The following is a 12,052-nucleotide window of genomic DNA, read 5'->3' as shown; positions in this document are numbered from 1 at the left end:
GATAATAGACAGGATATACTAAATATTAAATATGTATATTTCGTTCATTTAAAAAATAATAAGCAATGAGCTATTGATCACTTACAATATGTAGAAAACTGTGCTAGGTACCAAAGAAGATTTTTTCCCCAAAATTTATATACTCTCTCACAGAAATCATATTTTAGTAGAGGAATATTTCATCTACACAGATATACTCTCAAAAATCACTTTTGTTTTCTGGCATGTACAGTTACAGGGCAGAGTAGAAGTGAGGAAATTAATATTGGGGGGAAAATAGCCAAAAGAATCAATGACAGAGGAGGAGTAATGGACTCTGTGGATAGGAAATTCACAATTTCACTGATTTTATTTGATGTTTATATCCCCAGGAAGTCTGAATAGGAGTGAAAAGTGAAAGATCAAAGACAGATCCTCCAGAGTGGTTCCTAGAAAAAAATATGTCACTCAGAGAAGCTGAGTGTCAATGAACCTGAAACTCAGAGGATCCACTTTTCATTTTTATATTACTTCCTTTTGAGGGACCACATCTGTATTAATAAAAATAGATTATTAGCAAGATAGCAATAATATAATGTAAACTGGTCTCCATAACATCTAGTTTCCAAATCAATATAGCAAGAAGCATTTATCAAGCCCTTTCTCTGTGCTTGGCATTATTGGAGAGGTTGTCTTCCTATATCCACACATTTATAGATTTTTTTTCCACTTGCTTCTTCACTTCCCAGTTTCCAACACCCCATTTTTTCTTACTTTCCTTGGACACTCACTTGATAATTTTGGGTTTCCTCATTCAATTGTGAGCAATTTTGTTTACCGAAGAAAAGTTACTCATTTTGTTGTGACAATAGAAAAAAATATTGAGTATCTTTACCCCAACAGTCTCCTGGAATTTAATTGCCTAGTGCAAGTCAAATAGACTGTTATAGCTCTCTTCTGAGTTTCTATGGAAGTGAAACCAAGAACAGCTCACTAAGTAGGTCACTGTCTGAAGAAATGGCCTCTAGAATGTGCTGGATGCAGGTAATAATTACTACTGACTGTAGAAAGCTCAGCCTCTAAGAGGACTGGCCACCTGGGCTTGAGTCTTGGTTTAGAACAGCACAGTCAAACATTAGTGGAAGTAACTTCCATAAGCCATGTTCTGTTTGGGTGTACTCCTTTGTCTTCTTTGGCTCCTCAAAGATTTAGCTCTGCTGTGTGTAACTCCTAACACTGACTATTCTCTGTGTTGATCATATAAAGGGAATGTTGAGAGTAAGCAGAGGACCCAGGGTTCATACTATGGCTGTCAATATTTTCACTAGCCAAGAAACTAATGGACCCAGTCATTCAGTCCCCATGTAGGGACGGGCCTGGCCACTGGTGCCTTGAACTGGTGATTTCTGCTGTTACTAATCATCACCTATACCTCTTAAGTACTAAATTTGGAGTTAAAAGCCATGACCTGCTGTTCCAGCTTTACTTATTATCTATGTGATCTTGGTCAGCGAGTCATTTCTTAAGCACCCTCTATGTGTCAGGCAGGATGATTACTGCTGGAACATTAAAAAAGAGAAAAGACAGAGAAACTTTGTAATGGGGAAGAAAGCACACAAACAACTAAGCACAAATACAATATATACAAGGTAAATTGGAGATAAGCAACAGTAAGAAGGCATTATCATTAGGGTGACAAGGAAGGCCCATAGCAGGAGGTGAAATTTTGAATGATTAAGGAAACCAGGGAAGTTAGGTGGTATGGAGAGGAGTGAGAAAATTGACAGCATGGGGTCAGCCAGTGAAAATGCAGGCCATAATGAGGTGGAAAATTGTGTGCAAGCAATAGTAAGGAAGCTGAGTCAGTGGATCACAGATTATTTCAAGGTGAATAAATACTAAGAGGGAAAGTCAAGAAGATACTTAACTTTTGTGAGCCTCAGTTTTCTCAGCTGCAGCATCAGAATACAGTACTAGACGACTTCTAAAGGTTCTTTCAGCTATAATATGTGGTCCTACAATCCTATGATATCTTAGGTCCCTTTCATTTCTAAATCTATGATTTCCATGCATTATCTTATGATCTTAGTTCAAAAGCCCTGCTTTTAATATCATTGTCAGACATGAACTGAAAGGAAATCTCACCAAAGCAGAAAACTGGGATTCACCTGTGATTTTGTGTGGAAGCTTCTATTCTCTACTGCAACTACCCTAGCGTATGTCTTAGGTACTGAAATCTCACCATCTCTCCTGAGTTTTACCTAACATATGATTGAGAAAGTTCCTGCTATTATATCTAAAAGGGAATTTTTATTACCTATTTACTAAACATAATCTTATGTCTCATTAATCACACAGTTTGGTGAAGACAGAGAGTTCATTGGGTATCATGCCCATCCAGGGAAAATAAGAGTCCAATCATCAGTCAACATGCATTTACCTACCCCCTTATTCCCTATAGAGTGATGCAAGACTCTTTTCACTTTTCAGGGCCCCTGTGGGAGGAGTTCAAGGGAAGAATCATGAGAAGACAGTTTCAATGAACAGAGGTATCAGTATGTAGGAAGTTGACAACAGCGATTATATTCCTTGGCATCCAGTACATATCGTCTTGTTGTTCAGTTATTCAGTGATGCCTGACCCTTTGTGGCCATTTATGGGGTTTTCTTGCCAAAAGTAGTGGAGTGGTTTGTCATTTCTTCCTCCCAGGGATTAAGATAAAAGAGGTTAATTGATTTTCTCAGGGTAATCCAAAAAATGAGGCTCTGAGGATGAATTTGAACTCAAATCTTCCTGCCTCTATGCTCAATGTTCTATCCACTAAGCCACTTAGCTGCCTCCAAGGTAAATGGAGGTTGTGACTTGCCCAGGGTCACACAGCTGGTAAGTGACCAAAACTGTATTTGAACTCACATCTTCCTGACTCCAGAGACAACCCTCTATTCACTGAGCCATCTAGTTGCCTCTATCCATTATTTTCTAATATCCTAGTTAATTTAATACTAATAGATAGTACCATCTGCTCAATATGTGGTTTTATTGTTTGTCCCTTAATAGGAACTTGTTCCAGGTCTGGAACAACTCTGGAAGATGGGGCTGGGATTGGAGGAAGCTAAAATTATTCTTGTGTGACAATGAACCGGCTCCTGGCTGCTACTCCTAAAACTCATGCTCTTATATACTCTTTCTCTAATGGAGGCTGTATTCCTCCATTCCTTATGATCCTCCCTTCTTTATCCTCCATAGCCCACATATATACACAACTTCACCAGAAGTGACAAGAGAATGAACTTTGGTCAGACTCTGTACCAGTGCATCATTCCATGTTGCACAGATTAGAAGGTACAACTAAGCTTTGGATCAAGGGACACTGGTGTAATCTGTGGTACTTGGGGAGTCAAGAAAAGATTCATGGGATCCCCATGGAATGTAATAAGTTCTAGTTCTCATAGGATTCATTTTGGGCACAAATTACTGAGAAAATTTTCTTTTAGTATCATCTTCAATTCTACTGACACTTGTGGAATTCTCTAAAGCCCAGGCCCTCCTAGATCAGTGATTGTTTGTCCTCTGGCATCCCAAGTAGGTGAGAAATTTAAGTGACTTGTCCATGATAAACAACTCAGAAATCCTCAGGGAAAGGGATAATTTCATAGTTTTTAGTCTGACTTTCTTTAAAAGAAAAAAAATAACTTTTTTCATACTTGAAACTGAGACAAAGTGTCATTTTATTCATCTAATAAAGAAATCAATAAAAATCTAATTAATAAATCAATAAATTCTCAAGAATCTCTCACTACCTTGCCCTAGGTACTTGGAAAGGGTCAACAGATGATCAAAGTAGCCTGAGATTTTTAAAATTATTTTTTTCCAATCTGTTTATTTATCTTTAGTTTTCAACATTCATTTCCACAAGTTTTTGAGTTACAATTTTTTCTCCCCATCTTTCCCCTACCCCATCCCCAAATAGCAAGCCTACTGAATACCCCTTTTCCTAATCTGTTCTCTCTTATATCTTCCCTCACCCCCGCTAACTTTCTAGTAGGGCAAGATGGATTTGTATATCCTAGTGCCTATATATCTTATTTCCCAGTTTCATGTAAAAAGTATTTTTTTTAACATTTGTTTTTAAAACTTTGAGTTCCAGATTTTTTCCCTTCTTCCATCTTTACCCACCTCCACTGGGAAAATAAGTAATTAAATGTATGTTGTGCATGTGTAGTTACGCAAAACATTTCCATAGTAGTTATATTGTGAAAGACTATAATTCCCTCCATCCTATCCTGCCCCTCACTTATTATATTTTCTCCTTTGAGCCTGTCCTTTTTCAAAAATGTTTGATTCTAAGTACCCTCTCCCCCCAATCTGCCCTTTCTTCTATAATTCCCCCTTTTATCCCCTTCCCTCTCATTTTTCTATAGGGTAAGATCCCCAGTTGAGTGTATATGTTATTCCTTTCTTAACCTAAATTCAACGAGAGTAAGATTGACCCATTCCCTTTCACCTTCCTGTTCTTTCCCTCCATTGTAACAGTTTTCTCTTGCATCTTTTATATGAGATATTTTACCCTAATCTATTTCTCCCTTTCTCCTTCTCCCAATATATTCCTCTCTTACCCCTTAATTTTATTATTTTGGATATCATACCTTCATATTCAATTCATCCTGTCCCCTCTATGTATACATGTATACATATGCACATACTCACATATATATTTATATACACATACACCCTCCTCCTACATATATATGTGTATATATATATATATATACATATATATATATATATATATTCCCTTCAACTGTCCTCATACTGAGAGAAGTCTTTTGAGTTACAATTATCATTTTTCCATGTAGGAATGTAAATAGTTCAACTTTAATAAGTTCCTTATGATTTCTTTTTTATGTTTACCTTCTCATGCTTCTTTTATTTGAAAGCCAAATTTTTTGTTCAGCTCTGGTTTTTTCATCAAGAATATTTGAAAATCATCTATTTCATTGTATGACCATACTTTCCCCTGAAGTATTATACTCAGTTTTGCTGGGTCACTTATTCTTGGTTTTAATCCTATCTCCTCTTTATATTCATGAGATGCTAATCTAACATTTCACAATTCTTAATGACTTTTTATATCATACTTTATATTAAATACATTTTATAGTAGAGATTTTGCATCTCATGAATTTCCTTTTCACTATTTTTTGTGCTACACTTTACATATTGAAAATTATATCACTTGATAAAGGAAACATCCCAACACAATAAGAGTTGAGTAGTTTTTTTGGAGCCACTATTTTTTCCTTTCCCTACAGTAAAGCTAAAGTTTGTAGCATTTGATGACTTTAGCATTTACTGCAAACCTCAGCTTGTTCTGAGCTGTAAGCTTTGGCACATGCACTGAAGGCATGAATCAGTATGTTTGCCTCATGCAAATTCCCCATATAGGACAGGCTGGAGAACCTGATTTTGGAACAGGCACAGTTATGTATGATGGAATTCCATCGGAAAGACCGCAAGGCACTGTTTTCTGGTTCACTTAAGGGTCCACTAGTAGCTAAGGCAAAGACTAATCTGACAGTGATGATAACTTTGAACATGAACTTGGTTGGGCCAATGCTGTATAGAAACTATGTTAATCTTCCACACTCTCTCCAGACAGTGAGAATCATAAGGAAGGGCATATGCTCTGAGCTATTGGGGGGGGGTGATGTTTGTACTTTGTTCAATGCTATATCTTTGGAATAAATAACCCTTTGTAAAAGCTAGTTCATGTTGAGTGGTTAAATGGAACCGGCTCACTTATTCAGTAGCTTAGCAGAGGGGAAACATAATGGGAAGGGGCTTGAGCTGTTGGCATTAAAGATAATATCCCCTGCGAAACCACTGGGGCAAAGCTAGCACCCAGAACGGCAGATGCAGTCCGCTTGGTTGTGGCAGACAGATCCAGAGCATGTGAGTTGTAGCCTTTAAGTTTAATTATTTGAATGTTCACCATTCCACCTTTTGTACCTGATCTTTTAATGTCGATCTTATCAAAGAGTTAATTATGAAGCTTAATATATATCTTTAGTCACCCCCTGTCATTTTTTTTCCCATAGCCCAGCCCTGCCTAATGTTGTGAGTCTGTATTGAACACAAATGAATCTGTAAAGTTAAACAAAGTACATATATTTTTGAAATACTGAGAAAGAGCACATCCCAAAATCAAATTGAGTTTTCAGCAGGAGCTTCACCTGGGCCTATATTTGGGGTTTTTTTTTCCTATTTTTTTAAAATTTATTTTTGGTTTTCAACATTCATTTCCACAAGATTTTGAGTTACAATTTTTTTCTCCCTGTCTTTCCCCTACCTATACCCCCAAACAGCAAACCTACTGAATACCCTTTCCCCCAATCTGTTCTCTCTTATATAGTCCAGTCCCCCATCCCTAACAACTTTCTAGTAGGGCAAGATGGATTTCTCTACCCTAGTGCCTGTATATCTTATTTCCCAGTTACATATAACATGCATTAACATTTGATTTTTGAAACTTTGAGTTCCAGAGTCTTTCCTTTCTTCCCTCCTCTGGGAAGACAAGCAATTCAACATAGCTTGTACATGTGTAGTTATGCAAAACATTTCCATAGTAGTTATATTGTGAAACACTAACTATATTTTCCTATACCCTGTCCTGCCCCCACTTTTTCTATTTTCTACTTTAATCCCGTCCCTTTTCTGTTTGCTTCTAACTACCATCTCCCTGTATGAGCCCTCCCTTCTATCACCTCCCCTTATGCCCTTCCCCCCTTCTCCGGCTTTCCTGTAGGGTAAGTTACCCAATTTAATGTGTATGGTATTCTCTCCTTAAGCCAAATGAAATGAAAGTAAAGTTGACTCATTCTCTTTCACCTTCCTGCTCTTCCCCTCCATTGTAAAAGTGTTCCTTTGCCTCTTTTACATGGTATAATTTACCCTAATCTATCTGTCCCTTTCTCCTCCCAATATTCCTCTCTCACCTCTTAATTTAATTTTCAAGATGTTTTCCCTTCATATTGGACCCATCCTGTGCCCTTTTTCTATGTACTCATGTACATACATATTCATACACTCACATATATATTTATTTATACACACATTCACCCTCCTATACATACATATATTCCCTTTAACTCTCCTCATACTGAGAAAAGTCTTATGAGTTACAGTTATCATTTTTCCATTTAGGGATACAAATAGTTCAACTTTAATAAGTTCCTTATGATTTCTGTTTCCTGTTTACCTTCTCATGCTTCTTCTGATTCTTGTAATTGCAAGTCAATTTTCTGTTCAGCTCTGCTTTTTTTCATCAAGAATGCCTGAAATTCCTCTATTTCAATGAATGACCATATTTTCCCCTGAAGCATTATACTCAGTTTTGCTGGGTAGGTGATTCTTGGTTTTAATCCTAGCTTCTTTGACCTCTGGAAGATCATATTCCAAGCCCTTCAATCCCTTAATATAGAAGCTACCAGATCTCATATTATCCTGATTGTGTTTCCACAGTAGTAAAATTGTTCCTTCCTTGCTGCTTGAAATATTTTCTCCTTGACTTGGGGACTCTGGAATTTGGCTATGATATTCCAAGGAGTTTTCTTTTTGGGATTTTTTCCAGAGGTGATTGGTGAATTCTTTCAGTTTCTATTTTGCCCTCTGGTTCTAAAATATCAGGGTAATTTTCCTGGAGAATTTCTTGAAGGATGAAATCTGTTTTTTTTTATCATGCCTTTCAGATAGTCCAATAATTTTAAAATTATCTCTCCTGGATCTATTTCTGGGTCAGTGGTTTTTCCAATGAGATATTTCACATTTCCTTCTATATTTTCATTCATTTGGGTTTGTTTTACAGTAACTTTATTTCTCATAAAATCACTAGCTTCCATTTGATCCAATCTAAATTTGAAAGAATTATTCTCTTCAGTGAGTTTTTGAAATTCCTTTTCCAACTGACAAAAGCAGCTTTTTAAGGCATTGTTCTTCTCATTGACTTTTTTTGAATTCTTTTGCCATTTGAGTTTACCTACTTTTGAAGGTGTTATTTTCTTCAGTATTTTTGGGGAGTCTTCTTTATTTTTAATTTTTCAAATGCTTTATTAACTTCTGATTTACATCATTCATTTCCATCAGAATTTGAGTTACAAATTTTCTCCCCATTTTTCCCCTACCCACCGCCCCAAAATAGCAGTTCCACAGGATATCCCCTCCTCCAATCTGCTCTCTCCCATATTTTCTCCCATAGCCCTTTTGACTTTTCCAGTGGATCTCTATGCCCCAGTGCCTGTATATTTTATTTCCCAATTACATGTAAAATAGTATTATATATATATGTATATATATATATATATATTTAAATATTTGATTTAAAATCTTTGAATTCTAGATTCATTCCCTTCCTCCCTTGTCACTCACCCTTACTGGGAAGATAAGCAGTTCAGTATAGGTTGTACATGTGTGGCTAATGCAAAACAATAACACAGTAGATATATTGTAAAAGACTGACTATATTTCCCTCCCTCCTGTCCCACTTCCCACTTGTTCTATTCTCTTTGATCAAGTCCCTTTTCAAAAGTGGGTGCTTCCAAGTTCCCTCCCCCCAGCCTGCCCTCCCTTCCATCATCCCCCCTCTCATCCCCTTCCCCCACTGCTCTCTTGGAGGGTGAGATGTGCTATTTAGTGTATATTTCATTCCCTCCTCAAGCCAAATTTAATGGGAATAAGGTTGACCCATTCCCTTTTGCCTTCCTATTCTTCCCCTCCATTGTAACCATTTTCCCTTGCCTCTTCTATATGAGATAGTTTACCCCATTCTGTCTCTCCCCATCTCCTCTCATTATATTCCTCTCTCACCTCTTAATTTCACCTTTAATGTATCAGTTCTTCCTGTTAAATTGGTCCTGTGCCCTCTATCTATGTATACCTGTAAACATACATACACACATTCACATATGTATTCATATGCCCATATACCCTCATATATAGACATACATACATATATATATATATATTTTTTTTTTTCTATTCCCTTCAACTACTGAGAAAAGTTTCATAAGTTACAATTATTGTTTTTCCATGTAGGAATGTTAATAGTTCAACTTTGATAAGTTCCTTATGATTTCTTTTCCCTGTTTACCTTCTCATGCTTCTCTTGCTTCTTGTATCTGAATGTCAAATTTTCTATTCAACTCTGGTTTTTTTTTCTGCAAGAATGTTTGAAAATCCTCTATTCCATTGAATGACCATATTTTCCCCTGAAAAATGATACTCAGTTTTGCTGGGTAGGTGACTCTTGGTTTTAATCCCAGCTCCTTTGACCTCTGAAATATCATATTCCAAGCCCTTCGATCCCTCAGTGTAGAAGCTGGGAGATCCTGGGTTATCCTGATTGTGTTTCCACAATCTTCAAATTGTTTCTTCCTGGCTGCTTGTAATATTCTCTCCTTAATCTGGGAATTTCAGGACCTGTCTACAATATTCCTAGGAGTTTTCTTTTTGGGATCTTTTTCAGGAGGTGTTTGGTGGATTCTTTCAACCTCTGTTTTGCCCTCTGGTTCTTAAACATCAGGTTAGTTTTCTTTGAGAACTTCCTGGAGGATGATTTCTAGGTTCTTACTTTGATCATGGCTTCCAAGTAGTCCAGTAATTTTAAAATTATCTCTCCTGGATCTATTTTCCAGCTCAGCGGTTTTTCCCATGAGGTATTGCACATTGCCTTCTATTCTTTCATTTGTTTCGATCTATTTAATAGCATCTTGATTTCTCATAAAGTCATTAGCTTCCATTTGCTCCAATCTACTTCTGAAGCAATGATTCTCCTCATTGAGCTTTTGAGATTCTTTTTCCATCTGGCAAATTTGGCTTTTTAAGGTATTCTTCTCCTCATTGCCTTTTTTAGCCTCTTTTGCCATTTGAGTTAGTCTATTTTTTAAGGTAGTATTTTCCTCAGTCAGGCTGTTGACTCTCATTTTGTAATTTTCTTGCATTGTTCTCATTTCTCTTCCTAATTTTTCCTCCACTTCTCTTATCTGCTTTTTAATGTCCTCTATGGCCTGTAACCAGCTCGTATTTTCCTTTGAAGCTTTTGGTGTAGGAGTTCTGACTTCACTGTCTTCCTCCTGTTCCATGCTTTGCTCATTTTTGTCCCCAAAATAGGAGTCTAATGTTGGAATCTTCTGTCTGCTTTGTTTCCTTTACCTGGTCATGTCACCCCTCAGTCATTTGACCCCTGGGCTTTTTGCAACAGTAGAACTCTGCCATCACACAGGGGAGCTTTCATCCCCATCGCTGGGGTTTTCTCAGCTGCTGGGGGTATTAGATGGGTGCCCTCTCTGAGGTCTTCACATGCTCTGGCAAGCTTGACACACACCCCAGGACCTCTATCCTAGACTGCAATCCAGATCCAAGAAGGTTAAAGCAAGAGTGATTCTCCCTCAGACTGGTGCATGGTCCCCCTACACTCTGCAGCCCAGGAGCTGAAGCTGCCACATGGCGCTGGCTGGCTATGCCAGCTCCTCAGCAGCTTCTTGCCCTGGGGGCAAAAGCCATGCACTCCCACTTACTGGGTCCCAAAATCCAGACTGCATTGACCTTTCACTTTGTCCTTTGCATCTATGTGTTGATAAATCTGGAAACGGTCCTGGCTGCTGCTGATTTGGTGTCCCTCTGGCCGGCAGCTGTTCAGGCCCACCCTGGGGTCTAGGAGTGGGGCTGGGCTCAGCTCCCAGAGTGCTTCCTGGCTGATTCCTGCCTACCTGCCGGGCTGTCCTCAGTGGGAGGTTAGCTTCTCTGTGTCACTCTGTGGGTTCTGCTGCTCCAAAGTTTGTCTAGAGTCCCCTTTTTACATGGATTGGGTAAGGTGGAAGCTGGAGCAGCAGGGAGGTCCTGCTTCTACTCCGCCATCTTGACTCTGCTCCCATCATCTGGGAGTTTTCTTTTAGCAGGCTGTTTTCTTGCTTTTCATGATTATTTTTTGCATCATTCTCATTTCTCTTCCCAGTTTTTCTTCTATTTCTCTTATCTGATTTTCAAAATCCTTCTTGAACTCCTCCATGGCCTGTGAGTAGTTCATATTTTTCTTGGAAGCTTTTAATGCAGGAGTTCTGACTTCATTGTCCTCCTCCAGTTTCATGCTTTAATACTTTTTATCCCCCCAAAAGGATTTTATGGTCTGTGTGATTTCTCATCTTTTCCATTACTTGACTTTTTTTGTTTAAAGCAATTGGGGTTAAGTAACTTGCTCAAGGTTACATGGCCAGTTATTTCTGGGTGTGGTGCTAAGTATCTGCCATTACTTCACTTTTGAGCTTTTTGCCACAGTTTAACTCTGTTTAGAGAATGGAGAGAGTTTTGTCCCAAATTTCTGGGGTTTTCCTAGATGCCAGAGCCCTTAGTTGGGTGCCCTCCTTACAGCCCCCAGAAGCTCTGGCTCATTGGCTACTCATCCCAGGACCACCACTCAAGACTAAAAACAAGATCCAGGAATGTCAAAGCAAGAGTAATTCTCTGAATGGTCACTTGGTCCCCCTATGATCTGGAGGCCAGGAGCTCTGAAAGAAGCCATGGAGCACCCTCATTCCTTTCCTCCTTCTTGCCCTGAGGGCAGGGGCTGGACTGCATTGTTCATTCACCTTTATAATAGAGTTCCCAAATGATCTTTTATTTTCTCTTTGTCATTTATGGGTTGAGAATAATGGAAACCATCATGGCTGCCAGTGATTCAGCCTCCTGAAATTTGCTCTGGCCAGTCTGGGAGCTGGTCAGGGCTGCCCTGGGGCCAGAATCTCAGCTCACTGGGGACTGCGCTTGGATCCGAGCATGTCACAATAGACCTTTCCTGTCAGCCTTCCAGGCTGCCTTCAGCAGGACATTTGTTTCTCTTTCTCTCTTTGTTGGGTTCTGTAGCTTTAAAATTTATTAAGAGTAATTTTTTTACAGGTATTAGAGATGGTTGAGGCCAGAGCCCACACAAAGTTTGTGCTTTTACTCCATCATTTTGGCTCCATCCCTGGGGCTCTTTTTGTAAGGGGTTATGTGTAAGAAGTGATAAAAATCGAGAAAGAGA

General features: G+C 38.5%; 1 long non-coding RNA gene across 1 annotated transcript in view; it reads left to right on the top strand.

Moving 5' to 3' along the window:
* Positions 1-12,052, top strand: part of LOC138160715 (uncharacterized) — a 239,240-nt gene that overhangs the window by 99,872 nt on the left and 127,316 nt on the right. The window lies entirely within an intron of this gene.

The sequence above is a fragment of the Petaurus breviceps genome, unplaced genomic scaffold (assembly GCF_028583685.1).
Source record: "Petaurus breviceps papuanus isolate PSGF00001 unplaced genomic scaffold, PetGlider_PUasm1.0 181, whole genome shotgun sequence".
Classification (NCBI taxonomy): domain Eukaryota; kingdom Metazoa; phylum Chordata; class Mammalia; order Diprotodontia; family Petauridae; genus Petaurus; species Petaurus breviceps.
The sequence above is the reverse complement of the archived record's forward strand: the minus strand, read 5'-3'. Positions and strand labels throughout refer to the sequence as shown.